This window comes from Anopheles gambiae, chromosome 3 (genome assembly GCF_943734735.2).
Source record: "Anopheles gambiae chromosome 3, idAnoGambNW_F1_1, whole genome shotgun sequence".
NCBI classification, from domain to species: Eukaryota; Metazoa; Arthropoda; class Insecta; order Diptera; family Culicidae; genus Anopheles; species Anopheles gambiae.
The window spans coordinates 33,997,504-34,019,239 of record NC_064602.1 but is presented as its reverse complement, the minus strand read 5'-3'; the positions used below and the strand labels follow the sequence as shown (position 1 = coordinate 34,019,239).

At 42.9% G+C, this 21,736-nt stretch overlaps 1 protein-coding gene across 9 annotated transcripts in view; it reads right to left on the bottom strand.

Moving 5' to 3' along the window:
* Positions 1-7,760, bottom strand: part of LOC1271433 (CUGBP Elav-like family member 2) — a 291,660-nt gene extending 283,900 nt beyond the window's left edge. For 3 of the 9 annotated variants that reach the window (XM_061659148.1, XM_061659157.1, XM_061659159.1), the window contains exon 1: positions 6,297-6,463. The gene's annotated coding sequence lies outside the window, so the exon portion shown is untranslated. Of the gene's footprint in view, positions 1-5,332 lie in introns of all 9 variants that reach the window. The other 6 variants (XM_061659153.1, XM_061659149.1, XM_061659156.1 and 3 more) reach the window with 5 other exon arrangements.
* Between the last annotated feature and the right edge of the window lie 13,976 nt (positions 7,761-21,736).

The following is a 21,736-nucleotide window of genomic DNA, read 5'->3' as shown; positions in this document are numbered from 1 at the left end:
TTCCGTCAGCCGCTTTCCCTCACCAACAGTGACACAGTTCCGCGTTGGCCACCGTGTGCGGCGACTAGCAGGGCACCTGTTGCGATAAATTTTCATCGAGAGTTCTGCTCTCTCTCACTCTCTTCCCGCAGCCAGGATTCGCATCCCAATTGCATCGATTTATAGCAAAATGGGACGATTGGACTGAACGAACGCGAACGGCAAATGGTCTGGCAATGTCTCAAAGCGCTTATTTATGAGCAATTCGCAGCTGTCACCCGCTAACCCGATCCACACACATACGACTCTCGTCGATCGTCAATCGAACCAATCACTCAGCGCGGTCGCCGTTGTTGCGCCCCATTTTGAGGTTAGTTAGTTAGCTAGAATTGAGCCCCAAAAGCAAGCCAAAGTCCCCTCGGATGCGGTGAGACGGAAAACCAACCCATTCCAACAAGTGATTGCTTCCGGGTGGAGATGGAACGATGGATGGACCTGGTCGACGGTAGCAGCCCACAAATTGAATTTACTAAATTGAATTCAAAACTCGATGCAGCAGATGCAACAAACGTGTGTAAGAACTCTAAACGCGTGCTCTCGCCAACCCACAACCACATAACAAGAGAGAGAGAGAGAGAGAGAGAGAGAGAGAGTGAGAGATAGAGAGAGAGAAAGTGAGAGAGAGAGAGAGAGGGAAAGAGAGAGATAAAGAGAGAGGGAGAGAGAACGAGAGACAGTGAAGTGAGCAAACTGAAGGGAAATTCTATGTAAATTTAATTCCTCATCTCAGCGACTTCAACTGCAGCAGGCATGAAAACTCGAACGAGCTGCCATATTTCCTTCTGTTTGCTCTCTCACACACACACACAAACGTACTCCAAGTAGTACCCACACACAATTGGGCACAAAATTACGGACAAAGCGCCTGGCCGGGGCTCGCCGTGCCGGTCCGGGGTTTGTGTCTTCATTTTTCTTGTCCAACGAGCCGATAATTGAATTGCAGCAAAACAATTTGTCTCGGTGTCGTCTGGTTCGCTTCGGGCGCACGGGGATGCACTACCCCCACCCACCGGCAGGAGGTGGACCGGCAAGTGCCACTTCATCAACTGCAGATGCTTGGCGTCTTGGCTGGGGTGTTCCAACGGATGCAAACGACCCTAAAGATCAGCTGCAGTGCGAGCGCAGTGCACGCTTGTTTCGGAAAAGGAGTTCCGTGCTTTGTTGAGGTTCGTCTTGAAGAACGACTTCTCAGACTCGGAACGCATTGATTGTACTTAGGGTGAAACTTGCTTTGAAGAGCTTTTTGTTTTTTTAGTTCTTCAACAAGATGACTTTTTGATAAACATTGCATTTTGTGCAATTTATCTTAAATGTATTCGCAGTCGACATTTTACTGAGGAAAGTTACTCATTATGCCTGCATTTTGCTTAATAATCATGTTATGATGTGCGTATTGCATGCATAAAGGTGCTTTGAATAAATTTTTTTTTAAACTTAATTTTTCATTCATATCAAATGAAAATGTGAAAAAATATTTAAAAAGACAACTGGTAATTGATTGCTTGTATGATACACTCTCTTGCCTGTGCTCATATTATGTAAACAACTCCTGAAACCACTTACAACCAAGGCCAACACATACTCCCCCCGTCGGCGCATTCCCAACTGCGGATCATTTCCAGCTGTTTTCGCAAACGCAAGTGCAGGCGTTCGTACGTGACACAGAGTGCGGTTGATCGTTCCTGGCAGGTGTTTTAATTAGCGCTACCCACTGCACGGCACAGCAACACGCGCCATCGAAGGTCCGAAAAGGGAGTTTTTTTTGTCGATGCTTTCATTGCAAAAAAGAAACAGACCCACTCACTCATCAAACTAACATACCGAAATGTGGTGATGTAATGTGTGGAAAGATGTTTTACGATCATTGAGCTGAAAAACACACACACACACTCAACCACTCGTCGGCAGCACGCTAGACCGATAGGATTGAGAATAGGTTTATGGGTTTGTTCTTGATGACGATTTATGACGAATGGGAAAACGTGGCACCACGGGCTAGAACGAACATTACGAAATGAACATTCCCGTCGCACGCGGGAACACTTCAACCGAGCGGCAAACGCGAACTGTGAACGAGAAATGTGACGAATAGTGTTGGGCGACCACACATGAACAGTAAAACTCAAAAAAGGATTATGTTTCGGATTGGCATAAAACGTAGATTTGTCTAGTTATCACCGTGTTATAATGTTTATTATTTCATGTTCTGCAACTGTGAATGGATTTGTTTATTTCATTTGACAGTTTTTAGAATTTTTAATTTATTTTGAATACGATTATAGTTTTTTTCTGACACTAAAATGTACATAAAACTACAATATGTCAATTCCATGAGATGGAAGTAATGCACTAAAATCACACTTGCTTTGTATGGGATGATTTTGTTGTACATAATTAAATATGTAAAAAAAATCTTGTGTATAACACTATACATAAAACATTTCTACGAGTAATTTAAAACCATTTAAGCAGTGCGGCAAGGCCGTCTATCCGGAAAAAGTATGGTATTGAGAAATGTGGTTTTGCTTGGTTTTTTCCTACTATAGTACGTTAATGTCGCTTTAGACTTAGCGTGAACGTGAATGTGAAATTTTGGATTGTTTGGTATATTTGATTGAATATTTATCAGAATATGACTTATCGTACGCCAAAAGAAAGGATATTCAATTACCCAACTATTAAGTAAACCATACTGAAATAATTAGTTAAATGCTTTTCCTTATCATTCCCCAATGACCATTATTTTCCACCGTTAAATAAACTGCAAAACAATCAAACAAATTGCGTTGCAGAGCTACTTATAGTTTTTTGGTTGTTTTTCGATATTTTATCTCCCGATTCATTGGTAGTTGCTTGTATATTTTTGAAACAATCCCTCAATTTAATTACAGGGTTCTTCAAGTAACTTTCGAATGCAAATGTTGTTTTTCATCTCGTGCAAGAAGTTATTCCTCTTTACTCTGGTTTTCGTGATTTTCATAGTTTTTATAATAATTTTTAATTTCATCAGCATGAATTTCAACACCTAAACTGTTAACGGGCGATGTGATCCGGCTTCAAACCTCGGTGAAAAAACGATGACAGCAGTCCGTTGAAGTGTTGAAAATCGTGCTGTAGAAATTAAAAATTACAGGGTTTTCAAGTCACTTTCGTATGTAAACATTGTTATTCATCGCGTGCAACATGTTAATCCACATCAATCTTATATTTAATTTCTATAATAAATTTCCATAATATTTTTTTTATTTCTTCAGCATTATTTTCAACATGACACAAGGTGGATTGAGTCTTGACAGTTTTTTGTTATGTGTTGAAAATCATGTGTTGCCACTGAAAGTTAATTTTGATGCAAATACACCATTTGACAGCTGATGAAAGCTGATTAAGTGCACATTAGAAAGTGACTTGCAAAAACTTGTATTATGATGGAATTGAAATGTTAGATGGATATGGAATAACAGATTGCACGCGGGAATACCAATGTTTACATTCGAAAGAGACTTGGATCGCAAGACAAAATCATACAGTTTCTGAAAGCAACAACAAACACTATAAAAAACCCTGTAAAAGTTCAACATAGAACTGGATTCATAAATAGTTACACGATTAGGAAAGTATCTATTTGATTGTGAATATTTTTGAATATTTTGGTTGTCTTTTTGAAAACTTCTTCCTTGTTTGTGTCGATGTTTTGTGGATGTACTAACATAATTTGTACCTAGCAACTGCCATTTGCTTCCTCATTTTCAACACTGATCTTAATCTACACCTTCGAACGTATCTTCAACCACACAAACCCAATCGAACATCTACTTCGCTTATTGCAAATTTTGTGCCAACGGTGCACAACCCACATCAGCCCCACAAAACTGCAACTATCATCGATTCCACGCCGAAATACATTATGCTGGCCGATTTTTAGGCTGTTTGTTGTCCGGGAACACCAGCACCACGACCACCGCCACCACCATCGCCATCTATCCTCGCTGCTGCACCACATTCGGCCCGGTTTGGTTTGGTGTCACATTTCGTTTCGTCAGCGGTTCGGTGCGTCGGTGTCGGCGCTGCTCAAATACCGGCTGTGTCAATAGGAGGCTATGTCGTCCACCCCGATGCGGACGCGAGCTCTCGCGGCCCGGGGTTTGAAAACCGTTGCTGTTTTGAAATGCGCTGCCCCGTGCACACGATCCCGAGCCGAGCTGGTCGACGTCGCCGGCCTGATAATGCTGATAATTGTACCTTTTGCGCGGGCTCTCAAGCAGCGCTACAAAACAGCGCACCCTAACACCGTGGTGTACGTGTGGTGTGTGTTTGTGTTTACTCATCGGCTTTACTGCGGCCTCGCGAGCACCAGATAAGATAAGACACTCTTGGTGCAGGGTTCGTCGGGGTTGGAACGTGTGTGTATGTGTGTGGGGTTTTGTTGAAAAGAAGCGATGAGTTTTTACGAGAAATAAAAAGAAAAAATAAAGACTGTTCGAGAAGTGCGGCATCTAGTTCGAAGGCATAATGGGGCGCCGCGTGCATGATGAACGCATGGCACGTGTTTGTGCCTGTTCGTCGGTTCCGTAGGGTTCGTTTCGTCGCATCATAAAATCTAGAAAATGCACGAAAATTAAATGCACCATTTTAGGGGGGTGAGAGCCCGGAGGGACGAATAGGAATTCTATGTTTGGACGTTTGGTCGGCGCGTATGCGCTTCCTAGATTCTGTACCATCAGCAAAACAGTGCGACAAATAGAGCAAACGTACACGTACATACATACAGGAATACATACAAGAGAGCAAACACACACAACACACAGCGGGCAAGCGCTAGACAGCAGGCAGACCACAACAATCAGCGGTGTATATATGAGTTGCGAGATGATGGCAGGACGGGCAGGCAGGCAGCAGGTCCGCATGATTTAAAAATAATTGCAAATTGAGCTGAAATTCTAAGGAAACAAGACGAAACAACGCGCACGGCGAGTGTCACGCACGAACGCACGGATAAATCGAGAGCAGAGCGAACGTGATAGCAGCGATCCGCGTGCAAGCAAATGGGAAGAACGGATAGAACACACCAAGTATTTAGATACACCACCAGGAATGCACCTTCCTAATGATCATAATACGGATGCTACAGACACACCAGGCGCACACACAAAAAGAAAACGTCACAGACAACAGAGATCGTAACAGACGACAATGACAAATACAGCATAGAGAGAAAAATAGGTAGAGTTCCGTGAAAATCAATGAAACGAAACGAAGGTATGTTAAAATTAGGCAGGAAAATTCCTTCACTTACCACTTTCAGATAAATGTTAATGTCCGAATGATGTCCAAGCAGTGTGGGTTTATGGGCGGGACTGGACGCAACTACTGACAGGGACAGGACGGTACGGTTTGTTTTTTACAACATATATCGATTCAAAACTACAGAGCAACACATAAGCCACATATGTAGTTTGCTTGGTACAGGAAAAGTGGTGAAAGCATAGCTACATTTATACCACAATTTACACACACACACTAAAGTGACATTGATCGAGAGCTGTTTCGATGAAACAATCACACGATCGTTATTTTTTAAACGATCTTCTATTATCAAGGTTAACGAACGTTACCAAGGGAACAGGGCTACTTGGACTACAACACGTTGCGAGCGAGCATAAACATTGAGCACACATACAGTTAAACACACATACATACAAACAAACACAAACACACACACACATATACATAGACACATTAAGAACAAGATCAATGCCAATGCGGGGGTAGCGCAATGAAACATTTAGTGTAGCAAACACAACATTTTTCTTTACTACACCAGCGGGTGCACAGTGATTGAGACGTTTTTAATTTGCTCCTACACGCGACAGCATTTAGTAAACACACGTACGTAAGCACAGATACACAAACACACACACACACACGGATAGTAGGGTTTTTTTCTTGCTGGTGTTGAAGTAATGATATTGCAGGGGTTTCCCCCCTACTAATGCACGACAGTAAAGAAGCCGGTTGATATGCGCCTTGTGGAAGTTTGCAGGTGTGAATTACAATAATCTGGTTTCTGTTCACACTTCCCAACCGCACCGTGTGGACCACCACGTTGCCGTAGAAATCCCAACCGGGTGCATCGCCCACCCTTGCTCACCAGAAACTCTTCTTAATCGTTTGCAACCTAGCTCGATGAAAGTGAAAGATCTCTTCGCTACTCGAACAAACACTCAGCCTACGCCTACGATGGGAACAATCGATCTTACGTTGGCGTGAAGCGTGATCGGCGAAAGAATGTACGTAAGTATTCGCGACCCTTTGAACACACAGAACACAGGAACAGCAAGCGAGAGTATATGTGCGCGCGCGCACACCCTGAGTGGAAAGCGCCAACGTGAGAACTGATGAGACGATCGTCTCCGTCGCTGTTCGGGTTCGTCGTTCACAGCCGGCGCGAAGACCGTCCCGGCTGTTGGTGGTGGTGGTGGTGTGATAATCGTTGCTGTACGAAGAAGATGACACCCCAAGGGGCCATGAGGGTTTGGTCGCCGATCTTTCCCTGTAGGACCGAGGGGTGAGAGTGCGAAAACACAAGTTCCGCGCTGTGACAGACATCCTGTTTCCGCTTAAAGGGGCCTCACCCACGCTCTGAAAAAAATGTGAAAGCAAGGGTTTGTGGTCGTTTTGTGGTGTGTTTTCTTTGCATTCTTTCCCGCGTGACACGTGGTTGGGAAAAAAACCATTCATTCGCGCGTTCCACCGGATGATTGTTTTGAATTCATTTCCGATGCATTCGGGATTTTCCTTATCGCGGCAGCACAATGTTGTACTCTTTTTTATTTTAGAATCTCGCTCGGCTTCATGCGAACAGGGGCTGATGGCACTCATGAATGATCTCTTATGTGTGTCTGTTGTTTGTGTCTGTTTCTGTGAGTATGTCGTGATCGATTGTTGACAAAATCCGGCTCCGATCGATTGATAACGCTTGGCACTGATCTGGTACGTGACTATGTAGACTTTGTTGGCAGTGTAAATATGGTGGACGGAATTGTAAAAAGTGAAGCGTCATAGAGCTCTGAATGACACTGTGTCGACTGTGGCATAACATTCCAAATAAACTTACAACAAATCACATTATTCGTTCGATGACTAGGGCATATTTTAAGAGCTCCCTGATGTCGTTCTTACGTCACAATCATCTTGAAAATAGGTCAACTACAAACAGACTAATAATGGTTTCATTGTAATAATAGAACTCATTACATCAGTTCTGATGCACAAACAAATAGAAACCAAATGCAATTTTTTGCTTTTTTCATTCCACTGGCTTTGTCACAGTTGGACGTAGCATTGATGATTAGGACGTGATGGTCTGTGATGTATCTGATGGATATTTGGTGTTACTTATGGAAGATATTCACCCGATCACGAAACAACCATGTCTAGGGTAAATGTACGAATAATGATTGTAATGAACTAGCCTCGTGAAAATAATAAATTTGCTCTTCGCATGACAAATTCAGCTGAATTTATTAATTTTCCCGTAGCAGGAAAGGTTTCATACCTCCAGAATTGATCCAGATCATTGATATATAAGGGTCTTTACCAGATATTGATTATATTCAATAGTTTATGATATTTTTCGAAAGATGCAACGTTTCCCAATCTCAAAATTTGTCAATATTTAAATAAGTTTCATCTTTTTTTCCAAATTACTAAAAAAATTATTTGGGAGTGACAAAAATAGGAACTACAGTCTTTCGTTATAGACTACATTTAGCTCTCAAGGCTCAAAAGCATTGATTTTTGACAGTGCGCATCAATTTTAGGCTCTAACGCGCCTATTTTTGTCTCTAAGTCAACAAATTTTTTGACTCTAGTAGGAATCATGATACATTTACAAGGTATTTGAGCAGATTTATGACAACTGTGATTTGTCATCACAAACACAGTACAATAACCATATAAATTGATTGTTTTTTGTGAGAAAAAAAAATATAATGAATTATTCAGCGATTATCTGCAGCTGTAAATACAGGTCAACTTTTTTAATGCCATTTAAACTTCATAAATTGGCATCCCATGAAACATTTCCTATAGCTTTTCACACTTAAACATGTCTAACGAATGCTTTAATATGAGTGTACTAAGCCTTATATTTTTTACATGTTATTTGAAGATGCTTCTTCTTCTTCTTCTTTGGCTCAACAACCGATGTCGGTCAAGGCCTGCCTGTACCCACTTGTGGGCTTTGGCTTTCAGTGACTAATTGATTCCCCCCCATAGCAGGATAGTCAGTAAGGCGATTATAAGACTGTCTTATAAGATTTATAAGATGCCAGGTTTTAACCATCTAGTAAACATATTCCTAAGCATGTTTTAAGACTCGTTATTTGAGACTGAGACATGAAGATCAACTGATCTTATTAAATACATATTAAGTATGGAATGAAGGGAACTTCGAACAAACTATACAGGCTGTATCTGAGATACGCTATTAGCGCAAATCGTGAAGAAGCGGTTTTCAGCCATTATATATTGATTTTTCTTTTCCTTTTGCTTGCAGGTGGGTGGTTATTATTTAAATTCTAAACAACTTTTGTTTTTTAATCATGTTGCTATTTACTGATATTGTATCAAATCAATAAAATTTAACTATTAAATAAGAACTGTTAAATTTAGAAACTCACGATTGTGTAAATTTGCATATACCAGGATCCGCGTATCGCGGACACTACCTGTACGTGGAGAGTCTTAAAATTTGTTAATCTGCATAAGTGCATACTAAAGCTATGTGATGTTTAAAACTATCTTACCCACACTTACATCACTACAAATCGACTGAACTTGTGATCAGGCAAGTCCTCTTGATCTTAAGCCAATGGAATCCATTTTAAAGCATGAGATTGTCGATTTGTGTATCCAAAATGTGTCAACCATGTTGATGTGTAGATAAACCAATTCATAATTTACAAGACAAATAGAAAAATGGCAATTTCCCAAACGTGTTCCCCGTCATGTTTATTACGCCACAGCACAGAAAAAGCTTTTTGTGCAAATTTGGGGCGTTTCAATGAAAACTATATTTTTAAAATAATTTATTTTCAAGCTAAAAAGATGCTTATTATTGAGGCCCTTTGATATTTTTAAAATTATTATAATATATTTCAACAGTAAAATTTTGTTGGCATGGGTTTCTGCTCATACGCAAGCGATTTTCGAATCAGAAAAAATATTAAGACAACATAATAATTCTCAATTATTTCTCAACCATTATTATGACTTCAAAATTGGGATAAACTTGGGATAAAATAGTTATATTTTTTAAATTCTGTCAATACAATAAGTAACTACTTAACTTAAATTCAATAATTTGGGAACACACAGTTTAAGCCATTAAGTTAAATTTTATAAATAAATAAAACGATTGACTTACAGCGAAAAATGTAAGCCTTAGAGACAAATTTTGAAGTGCACTGTCATAAATTGATGCCTTAAATACACTAACAGGTGAGTTAATGTCAAAATTTAGTGGAAACAACTGTATATCCTTAAGAAAGCTATGAATACCAAACTTTTCAAACGCTCACAAGAAAAGTTACATTCTGTGTAGAAGTTTGCTCAAAATTCACGATCATCGGTACAAAACAGGTCTTTACGATTCATTTTAATAGTATGTACCAACCAGCAACACTTCATATGCCGTACAAAAACTCGCCCCAAACTTGCTAGTCGTCTTGATTCATTGCACATTTCAAGCATCATGGCACTGGCACCATTTCCCGCAAGTGTGCATCCACCAACGCCGCAAACTGGAAGCTCCACGCGGATTATGATAAATACGCCTCCATCAAGAACGCTCCACCCTCCACCCCAAACGCACTCGCACATCATCCTGTGCGCATCTTATCACCTTCACCGCCGTACAAACGATTCTAACCTGTCCCGGTCCAGGGGGGCCATCACTTTCGCCAACTCCCCTCCCCCCCTACCAAGAACGCACGTCAACTGTTTGAGGTTATAAATATCGCAGCGTGCGTGTCACTGCGTGTCACATTGTGCTTGCGCTTACACAATAAATAGATTAAGATTAAGATGATGGAACGGCGCAAACACACACACACACACACACACACATTTCACAAGTTTTGGGAGCGCATCCTGCCGCTGCGGGTGGAACTGCAGACACGAAAAAACATCCTAGCAACCCACACAACACCTCGCAGGATCGCAAAGGACGGCTCGAGGGACGGCTTGCAGCAGCACAAAAAACCCAGCCTCATGGTGAGAATGATGCATGATGCCCGCCACTTGAGCGTTCGTTTTCCTTCCTCTCCCGCTCACGATGCGTTTGGTTGAAAAATCGGTCTGCGAGAAAGTTTTGGTATAGTCGTTGCGAATAAATCGTAGCGCCGATGGTTCGACGAACCGCACACACGGCCCACCATAACGCTAGTCCCTACCCCGCACACGCGTCACATCATTGCTCTCGAGCGTGAAGAAGTTGTAATCTGAGATATTCATCGTTTGCCATTTTCCTGCAAACGTTCCGCCATTTCACTTAGCAGCGCGTTCTCTGTACACCTTCGTACCGCAAAGGCGGGACCCTACTGACGCTGCCGATGGAGCCCTGCTGTCGTCCGTTTGTTCGCAGACCGCGCCGTGTCGCATCTGCCTGCGCGCGTAATAGGATTTGTCGTGGGTAGTGAGCAAGACATATTTTACGTAGCAACACCTGTTCCTTCGCGCATTGTTCGGTGTGTGCAGTCGTCAGTCTGTGCACGGTGCGGTGTGAGATGCATGCATGTTATTCTTCGCTAAAATCACACACACACACACACATGCGCACACAAACGGTATTGCGCATCAAATGGCTACCCATTGCTGAAATCAAATTCAATCAAACACACCCGGGAGGGATGGAACAAAAATGTCCGCCTGCACACGATAAAGTGTAATCGTCGTCGATCGACCCCCTGCCAGTGCAACCGTCGTCAAAGTGGGGCTTAACAGCAAAACCGACCCGTCCCACGGAAAAAAGAACACACTCCCAACTTAATTAATTAATTACAAAGTGATTGCGTTCCCTTGGTGAGACACGGTGCGGAGGAGAGAATCCTACCAAACCGCCAGCCCAACCGCCAGCCGGGATCGCCGATGGACCGGTTTTAGACGAAAGCAGATAAAAATCAGCATGGATCTGGTGTAACCGACCGTTAAGCCGAGGGAAAATTGGAACGTGCTGTGACGCTAGCCCGGCGATGGTTTGCTGTTCGGCCACGTCGGTCGAACAAGGGCGACATCTCTATTTGGTTGTGCCGTTCTGCACGTTGTAGGACTGATTACTAAAAGTATTATAATTCAACTGTAATGATGTTTTGAATCAAAAACGTAAGGAAAGTTGTTTTATTGGTAACAATAGAAAATTGGAATATTATTTATTGTTTATTTTGAACGCTCCAAAGGATTCAAATCCACAACGTGTAGACGAACTGTTAGACGAACCTTACTATCTGATGTTCCCTTCATTCATGCGTTGTCTTGGCAATCACACACCAGCGGTCACTGTCCTTTTCCATCAATTGATTCATCCCATACGATTCCCTCCTGTGCTATACTTCCCTCCCCAAAACATACCACCCGAGGACAAACAATCGATTTAATCTTTTTAATAACACTTTCGATCTCCACGGGCGTGTGATACTGTGGCCTTTATGCAATGTCCCTTAGTTTATTAGTTCGAAACTAATGAAGGAAAGGGCACGGGGTAGATAAAACAACAGGTGGATTAAGCAGCATGAACTAATTTCGCTTCAGTGTGTGTGTGTGTGTGTATTGTTTTACGTGAAATCACTTGAATGTGATTAAATTCTGTGTGGCACTGTGCTGTACGACGCAAACCGCCTAAAAGTATGCAAATGAGTGTACGATATTAGACAAAGGATTTATCGACCTGTTCGATGCAAAAATCATGATTTCTAAGCTAATTAATTAACTAATTTAGTACCAAATTGCATTGCATACATAGGGCTTACTCTTGATTTGTGATATTTCACTTCTTTCGTCTGATTCCGATCCTTTCCGAACAGATTCGCTGACCTGCGCTTGGTACCAGGAGCCATCGAATTTTCAAATAAAGGCGATTAAGAAATTGAAAATCTTATAGGAAAGACGCCACCCCCGGGGGAGCTTCTCAGCATGTTGACTGGAAAGGTGGAAACCATGGAGAGAATTTAATTAAAATCAATAAGTTCTCAACCGCTCCCTACGGTCAACCCGATTTACGAGGCTTCCGGGCGACGAATGATTTTCGCTCTTTACATTTCTACTTATCGCCTTTGGCCCATTCCACCACAATCTAAGCGCACCTATCCTATCTATCTTGGAAGCTTGGCAGCTTCCCACTCGATTTGTACCTTCTATTATTGTTTTTTTTTTTTTTTTTGCTTGCCTGCTAGGTGGGTGAGTCAGGGAGCACAAATTCCATTCTTCCACTGCTGACCTAATTGGCACCGTCGCCGCACTTTCCTCCACGAACCGGCGCCGGATGCGGTTGAGTGCAGAAAGTAATGGAAATCGAAGCCGTAACATAAAACATAATTCGCCGAGATAAGAGATTGGCGTTCGGCATCAACAACAATCAAGCTGTCGGTCTGCCGTTTCCCCCTCGACGGACTTCTACGGGCGTCTCTTCTCGATATATGGAACGACATATCGCCCGCTACTGTTGCTGAACTGTCGATGCCAACATGCCAATAGAACACTGGCTCTTGCACGAGTGGATCACACGTGAAAGCCACCCATCCTCAAAGGTTGGGTGATTTTCAAAGTGATTTTCACTGTAAGATTGCTTCCATTCCACCTTTGGCCACCGCTGGGATTGAAAGCACCGGGAGTGGCTATTTGCATTATGCTGATGAGCGAATCGAATTCCACAGTTTTTCGATCAGACCGTGTGAAGGGGAATATTGAAAAAAATGTAGCTTTCCTGTACCCTCCTTAGCATTACACGGGCGAAAAAGGGACACTACCGCGCCGCCGGCCATTGAAGCGATGAGTTCGTTGCGGGGACACCACTTATGGAGTGTTTTAACGATATCAAATTGTTATGTTTTCCAATAACACATGTCCGTCGCGCGGTGAGACGCGGGATTTTGGACGCAAGTGATGGCCCCGCCCTTTCTTTTGCGTCTTCCCTTTCTGCTCTGCTCGGCACCCGTTTTATTGAGTAGTGAAAAGTTACTAGCAGCCGGTACTGAGATCCCTTGCTTTTTTCCGTTCCGTAGACACCACACCACACCAGACAGATTGTCGGAACGGCATCGGGCATCCTGTGACGTGAAGGATGTATCAATAGTCAGCAAAACCGTTGTCTGGTGTGCCCGAAATGAGGGCGCTTGGCGAGGGTCTGGCTTTTGCTTGCACTGCAGCTTGTGAATGTAACGGATATGAGTGTAGCATCGGCGAAGAAAGGGGAGAAAGTGGGGTGAAGAAGCAAAAGAATAACTCGAAGGACACGAAGGGCTGCATATAAAGCCCGAAGCTCCCACTCTCCCCCCCTTAGAACACTGTGGGAGGGTTTGCGGTTTGGTTGGAAACTCATTTTATGATATGAGATTGGATCGAATCATATTACCGAGCGGATCGCTTCCTCCTCCCCCGTCTGCACAGTCTTCTCGAGGGAATGTTCCCTCCTTTACCGTTTCGTATCTCAACTCTCCTCCCTCACCCACCGCAAAGTCACATGAAATGAGAAAGGTAAACAATTGCAGCGAAGCCAAACGGGTTCGGAAATGTGTCCTCGACAAAAACCGGAACACGGGGAACATGTTTATCCGAGTACATGGCGCGTCACCGAAGACGGGGCAAATATGGTATGGATTTTTATTTGAATTGATTGGAAACGAACGCCACCTTGCTGGTGATTGGGCCTTGCGTCGTGAAGGGAGGCAAGGCACGAAAACAATTGAGTTTATGTTTCCCCTGCTTTCATTTCGCTTGATTTTTTTCTTCTCGTCTTCTTCTTCTAACGAAGCACCAATGCGTGACACGTGTGTGCGTTACATCAATCTGGTTGATGCTCATGGGTGAGTTCCTCATAAAGATACCAAGAAGGAGGTGTAATTTTATTAAGGTAAAACGCAACAATTTGCCAGGCTTAGGCAGGCAGTATGTTGAAGCATCGTCAAATACTCGATTGTACATCAATTCAAGTCATTTTATAAGGATCGTCAGTTTGATTTGAGCAACAGCAACAGATTGAAGATGACATTATTTAACGAGTGTTGCCATCAAGCCATTAAGCGAGCAAGAAACCGGATTTTAAAACATATTTTTAGCACAGTTTAGCTGCTGCACTAAAGCTAATAATACGACGCCTATAAGTATGCAATATTCCTACAATGGACAACTTTTAAGAAAAACACTTTCTAAAATCGATCAACATTTCTTTCAAATAAAATAATTTTGTTGACATCGATGTCGCATGTTCAATTCAACGATGATACAATATTACATAAATCAATATCTAAAAATCAAAATCATACATTAATGATCAACATTATTATTAGTTTTCATATCCAACATTCTTTAAAACACAGGTTTGGCTTTTGATTAACATCAATACAGTGACAAAATACCACAATAATTTGGAAATTACATACTTGGACTATAGGTACATCTAAGCTGTAAAATATATAATTTTTGGTAGTTACTTGAGTTAATTTTTGAAAATTTTGGAAGAATAAAGTAAGCAAATTCTTTTTTTTTTCTCCGTTGAATTTTGCAGGACAATCACCAATACATTCATAGCGGAATTTGGGGCAAGTGTGCCATAGGGGCAAGAGTGCCACCAAACATTTTTTCCATAAAAAAAACTTTAGTAAAATGATCAATTGTGTATACAGTTGGTTGCGTTCCAAGGACTAGGTATACTGAGCCGAATTTCATATAGATCCATCGATTTTCCCCATTGTTTTGAACTGATTTATGTTGAGTTTCAAAATTGAGCAGAATATTATAGTTTTATAATCAAACCAAAAAAGCTCTCAAAAATCATGGGAACAATCAATCGAGAAAATATGTACACCACCGTAAAGCTGAGACAACGTGAATTTTTTTGTGGGGTTAGTTGGAAAAAAACTTTATTTTTATCACTGAAAAATCCAATTTCAAATAAGTTTCAACTTTTGGGGCAAGAGAGCCACCTCTATTTGGGGCAAGTGTGCCACCATCTTTCGAAGGCGCGAGCTATCAAAAATGTAAACATTGTTGTAGCGTGCAATAGTATGGTTCACTATTATGAACATATTCCGATACAGTTTGTGATGAAAAAGGGTTCATTGGTGACTCAAGACATGTAGGAATACATATTATAGTGCTCCAAACGTAACAATTTCCAATTATCTAAGAAATACTTTAAAAATATTTACTTTAATATTAATAGTACTTTAAGAAATACTAGAAATATTTTAACCAGGTGGCCGTCTTGCCATAGCCCAAAAAACAACGTCTGGACCCTTTTTAAAACTCTTCAAATACAGTTTTGTTTGCACCTTTTTCAAGCGAAACTCATTTATGAGTGAGGAAAAAGATGTAAAATGGTTATGAGATTCAAATCGGCTTTTGACAAACACGTTTTACTGAGTTATAACATGAAATGCTTAAGGTGGCACACTTACCCCAAATTCCGCTACATATTCTCTAAGTTAGCCGGTCTCATGGTACATTGTAATGGCTAAAAACTACCACTTCAGACAAAAATATAAAAGAATTAACTATGATTTCAATGAAAATCTCGAAATTCAATAAAAGCTAATATACGATGTACGCTATTGCCGCATTCATAGCTTATATCGTAGAATACCTGTAATGCAAAAATTAAGTTGCATATCGCTAGGCGCTTTGTAACCACGCCATTTTTCGCATATTAGAAAGCTTTTCCATTTTGTTACATTTTCCAAATGAAAAACAAACAATCAGGACAATAATTTAAAGAGCTGCATTAAATTAAATTTTATTCTTCAAATTACACCAATCCAGGCGCAGTCGATGCCTAAACTACCTAATTTTCAAACCCGGCTCTCCACACCACCACGGCTCTGTTTCGGATTAAACGCACGATTAATTTGGCAACTTAACGCCCTGTTTCCTGCACGACTGCTTAACTGATTTGACAGCGTCCCGCAAACATAATCCGCTCAAGCCGTCATTCAATATTCACATGTACAACGCGTTGATATTAGCAGTACTTGGTATTGTCGCTGGCACGGCCCCGTTCCATTGTATTCCCTTCATCGCACGATGTCACGCAAAACGCATGATACCGCTGAAAATGATGATGCTTTGCTAGTTGGGCAAACCGAACGTTTCTTAAGCAACACAACGACGCAACCGCTTACTTTATTCAAACGGAAACTTAATTAGAAACTGTTGATATCGAGCATCATACTTACCGTTCGCTTGCCAGGTCTTTGCCTCCCTCGCGTACGTTTGAGATGGGGTAAAGACAGGGAAGGAAAACACCGGAAAACGATAAAACTAATCGCCTAGAACACGGCTTCCCCACAAGAACGGTTCATCCGTTGCTGGGGAAAATGCTGCCGAATAAAGCCTCCGAGCGCCAGCACAGCATGTAAATGAGCATTTTCCACTCCGCTCCGCTTTAAGCGTGTAACCCCTTTTTCCCGTCAGTTTTCGGAAAAAGTGTGGGCTTGGGTGAGGAGGGAAGCGGTTACGCAACAGCACACACATCCGGCCGGTCTAATTTGAAACCACCCCAGTACCGAGAGAATGGATGACAGATTCAATCTGTCACAAATCCATGGAGCTTACCGTAAGCCTCCCCCCGATGACTCGTACTCTGCACCGTGTCTGGCATCATATTGCGTGTACATTGTGTGAGGAAGCTGGGTGTCGCTTTTTGTTCCCTCCATTCCCAGGAGCTGTGGGGGAGCTGGTTTTGGTGTTCGATCAAAATTAACATTGACGTTTTGCTGATAAATTCCTCCGCAAAGTGCCTAGCGGGCGTTGAAATCAAATATTAAATCGAGCAAACATTCAACGCAACCGACGGTGGAAGACGACACCTTCAAAGGAGTTGATGGGTTTCGGGTTGAAGTTTGGTGCGTCAAGAGCATAGTTCTGTGGCTATCTTTAGCGTGGTCCAGCTCAAGAGTGGCAAGCGCGCTGCCGGACAAAGGATGGAGCTATGGAGAGACTCTTAAGAGACGACCGCCGGATTCCGGCCTCGGAGAGTGCTCGACACAGTCCTTACTTGCGAAAAACGGGGTACTTAAAGGTGTATCACGTGGCACTACTAGCAACGGGAAGCGCACTACTAGAGACGCGAGCGCCTGGAAGGAATTCATAAACAACCATAATTGAAGGCGAAGCGTAACATTAGAACACCCCACTCCCAACGGCGCAGATAAGACGCTTTTGTGTGTGTGGCCTGCTTGTAACAATTGCATTCCCTGCGGGCAGGAAGTTGTGCTGCCACTGGCTCGAGCAGTGGCAGTCGGCAAAGAAAGGGAGAAAATTACAGGCATCCTATAAATACACAATACCCAATAGTTTGCCGACTAGTGTGACAGCCATTGTCTGAGTGTGCTGCCAACGTTCAGCAAGCGTTCCGGGCACTGGGGAGCACCTTGGGGAATCATTATCCTTGCGGGTGGGGTACGAGCGAGCACGGGACACATTCGTGGCGTTGTCATTTTCACCATTTTCCGCACCGGAAAGGGCCGTACAAGAGAAATGGCACAGACACCTACAACACGGGGAACGAGATTTAGCGCTTTAAGCGTAAAATGATGACGACAATCACACACGATTTACAAGCAATTTGTGCTGCGAGATTTACCTCGCGGCGCGAACATTCCAGCATTGTCGCTTTGTCCTCTTTCGATGGGCGCTTTGGCACCATTTGGCATTTCACAACTCGTAGCATTCCACTACTGGCTTGCGTTGTTTATGAAGAGAGCCATTTATGGGTTGTTGAAAAGAAAAGGGAACAGAAATTAAACCATTCCAAACTAGCGATAAGTACCATAGAAGCGGCACTTCTGATAATTGAGTGCTGCATGGCTCGACAAAGAGTGACACAGTTTTCGAACGTTTCGTTCCGATAAATGGTACCCTAAATCCGTCCACCATCTCAAATTACAGGTTAATTTGTGACCGACGTGAAAATGAGGCAAATTTTGCGCTCTCAAGCTGCTGCTACTCCTTCTTGCACAAATCAATTGCCACTCTCGATGCAGCACTCCTGTGCGGGTCCTTGCGTTGATTAATTGCAACCATCATTACATTAATGCGTCAATATATAGTTCGTCGGTGCGATTGGATTGATTGGTCTCGATCGAATTCGAACAGCAATTAATTTAATGTCTATATACGCACACACATACACACATACACATGCACACAGCGTCAGCCCAGTCACGCGATACACATCAGAAATCACTTTGCAAAACCAGTGAAAGGGAAAACTTAACCCGGCCACAATTGACACCAACGCTGCCAGCCCTGTGCGAGAAGACGTCTTTGTCTGCTCCACTGTTGAAAGGACATGCTTCAATGCATCCTTTTCCCAATGGAATCACACACACACACACACATAGGCTCACACGCATTTCGAATGGAAATTAAATTCATCTCAGCGTTGGTAAATATTTGTTCAGCGGCGAGCAGGCCCGGATTGCTCGGGCTGTATGCATGGCAGCAATTTACACGCTGCAGGACACGACCGCTGTCACATGTATGTAAAGTGCATACGGGAAAGGAATGAAGACATTCACGCAAACACACACACATACCCAAGCACGATGCATCGCATAATGGTTGGCATCTTCGACAGCTCACTCCAGCGACATGCCGTTAATTGATCTTTGAGATCAGTGGCGCTCGCCTTTGACAAATCCTTCCTTTGGCGGATGGGGGAATTTATTATAGAGCATCTGCTGCCGGTTGTGTCGTCCTTGGATGTCCTTGGATCCTTGAAGAGCCTCTTGTGGTGGGGTTAACTGAAGGCAAGATAGAAGATATTGCATAGATGTGCGATATGGAACGTACTTACGAAGGCCAAGGATCGAATCGATGGTATAATGGCAAGAACTCTGCTTCAAAGGACGCACGCAGATTCGTATCGAGTTATAAAGAATGTGCTGTTGGAAGTTATAAGTAGGTTAATAAGCATTGATAATGAACAAAACTGCATACTTTAAGGCGCATTTAGTAAACTCGATACACAAGCACGCCTACAGTTATGCAAAACTGTTAAAATTGTTTTAGTTTAACAGAACATACAGGCTAAATTCCATTAAGATACTTTCAATTGCATACTTTAAGGCGAAATGGCGTAACGTAGCAATGTCTGAAGTTATGTAAAACGCATAAATGCTCGTTAGTTTAAAATAATTAGATTATTTCTTAATATGTTCGTCATCTGGCTCTTCATTGCGGTTATCCACTTTCTCCTTAAAGGACGAGGTTATATATGGCCACTCGATAAGCTGTACTAATTGCGTCACAGAAACACACACCCAGGAAGTAATGTCAATCTGAAAAGGTTCTCCAGCAATTTGGGTCAAGTGAACATTCAAGCTGTGATGCGCTTCGAAGGTGACGGTTATTGTTGCATCTTCTCTTCACAGGTCACAGGGGATCTTTTGAAGACAAAGACCGAGCCGCTACACCGAGTGCAGGAAACCGTAACACCACACGAGTGAATACCACCTTCAAGTGGTTTTATCTTCTCCAGCACACGATACTGTTGGTGTGTTGATGCTCCAATTTGCAACACCGAGGAAAAAGTAATTGGATTATTTGAGTCCAAAGATTAATCGGAATAATTATCAAACAAATAGTCTGACCCGTATGTAGGGCGGGGTGGAACGTTACTGGAGAGCTGCTAACACCACTCCAAACCCCTAAATGCACCGGATCTGGATGTGCGTTTGATTTATGGGTATCCATCGCGCGCACAGAACACACACACAGGGCATGGTCAGGAAGTGCAAACTCATCTCGCTACGGTGTGGTACCGTTCTAGGGCCTGCTCATCCATACCCAGTGAAGAAGAGGCTACAGCCATATTTTCTTAAAAACAAAGCACTAAATCATTCTGTTATCTCGCACCGAACGAACGCTCCAGGGGGTGAGTGTCTTGCCTCCCCCCCATGGGAAAAGCAAGGATCGGCAGCCATTGTGTAACGTTACTATTGTTTGAGGAGGCAACAACAAAAAAACGCCTCCAACATGATGATTCGAATCGGTTTTTTGGAATCATTGAAGCAAGCTCACCTGCTATCCACGGTATTGCAATTCACCTGAAGCCCAGGGTCAAAAGCTTAAGCGTTACATTTAAGCTGCTGCTACTGCTACAATGTTTCGACACCGGAAAACATCGATTTAAATACCCTCGACAGCAGAAAGCAAGCCACGGACACATTTCTTCAAAAACCATCCAACCATCCGGTAAGAACGGAGTTGTCTTATCCACTCATCTGATCTTCATCTTCATTGTCCGTGCTGTCCGTGCGGGGGCTGGTACTAGGCGGAAGCGTAATTTATGTAAAGCACAAGCCATGAAACTCTGCGAAAGCGATCCTTCAAATTGCTTCTTGTTCGGGTAAATATCCAGGGGGCAGATAAATCTGTTCCGGCGACGGCACGAGTATTTGACTTTGACCGTTTCTTTTCCACTTTCAAAAGGTACGCGCGCAAAGTGTCATCCACGGGGTTGGCTACATTCGGGTGTTGCTATTTCCCCTCCTCTAGCACTAGATTGGTGCTGCTCAACTTTCTGTTCGTCCGTTTGAAGCAATAGTGATTGGAAGTTCTTTTGGAGCGGGGCAAACGGAACGGAGTGATAAGAAAAGCAGAGCAGATTTTCCCTGTCGAACTGCAAATGCACACAGGCGGCTTCATCGGCAGTGGAAGTGGTCGCCAGTTGACACCAAAGTGCCACCCAAAACCCGGCTTGGAGGAAAAGATTGTCTTCTTTAGAACAGGCGGGGTGGCTTTGTGCTGAGGCATCAGTTTTCCCACTCCCATTCGTGGGTGGGTGAAGCGAAGAGTGTAACAAAAAGAGCGAATGGTCGTACAAAATTTCCCCCGAGCGTTCAAAACCCATAGTTTAAACAGAGCTGAATGCAATCGAAAGGCAAACAAAGCGTCTGCTTCAGCGTCTGCCAGCATATCGTTTCTCAAGCGCAGCGTTGCTTTCTCTTTTTTTTGCCTTCCCATCCCGAAGCATGCCAGCATTTTTCCTTGTTTCCGGATACGATTGATGTTCGGCCGAATGGAGGGGGGATAGGGATGCGGCGGCTGCTACAGCCCGAGTAAACCAATGCTCCAAAGGCTACAACCGCAAAAGATCTGTGCAGAATCCTTGCTCTTAGTATTTTTTTCATCTTTTTTGTGTTCGCTTCCATCGAAGAAATCTATCATCCTTGCGGGAAGCGGGAGCTGCTAAGGATTGAAAAGCAGAAGAAATTAAATAAAAAGTAATTTTCAATAAATATAATTTGATATCATCGCTCTGTGCAGTAGGAGGAGCGCAGCAAGGGAGGTGAGAGTGATTGTGAAGTGAACAAACGAAACTCAATACCTTTCGATGCGATGCTCTGGCAAGGGAGGGGGGGTCTTGGGGCGCAACGGAACAGAACAAACGGAAACCAGTTGCAAGTAAAAGCTGCCGGTG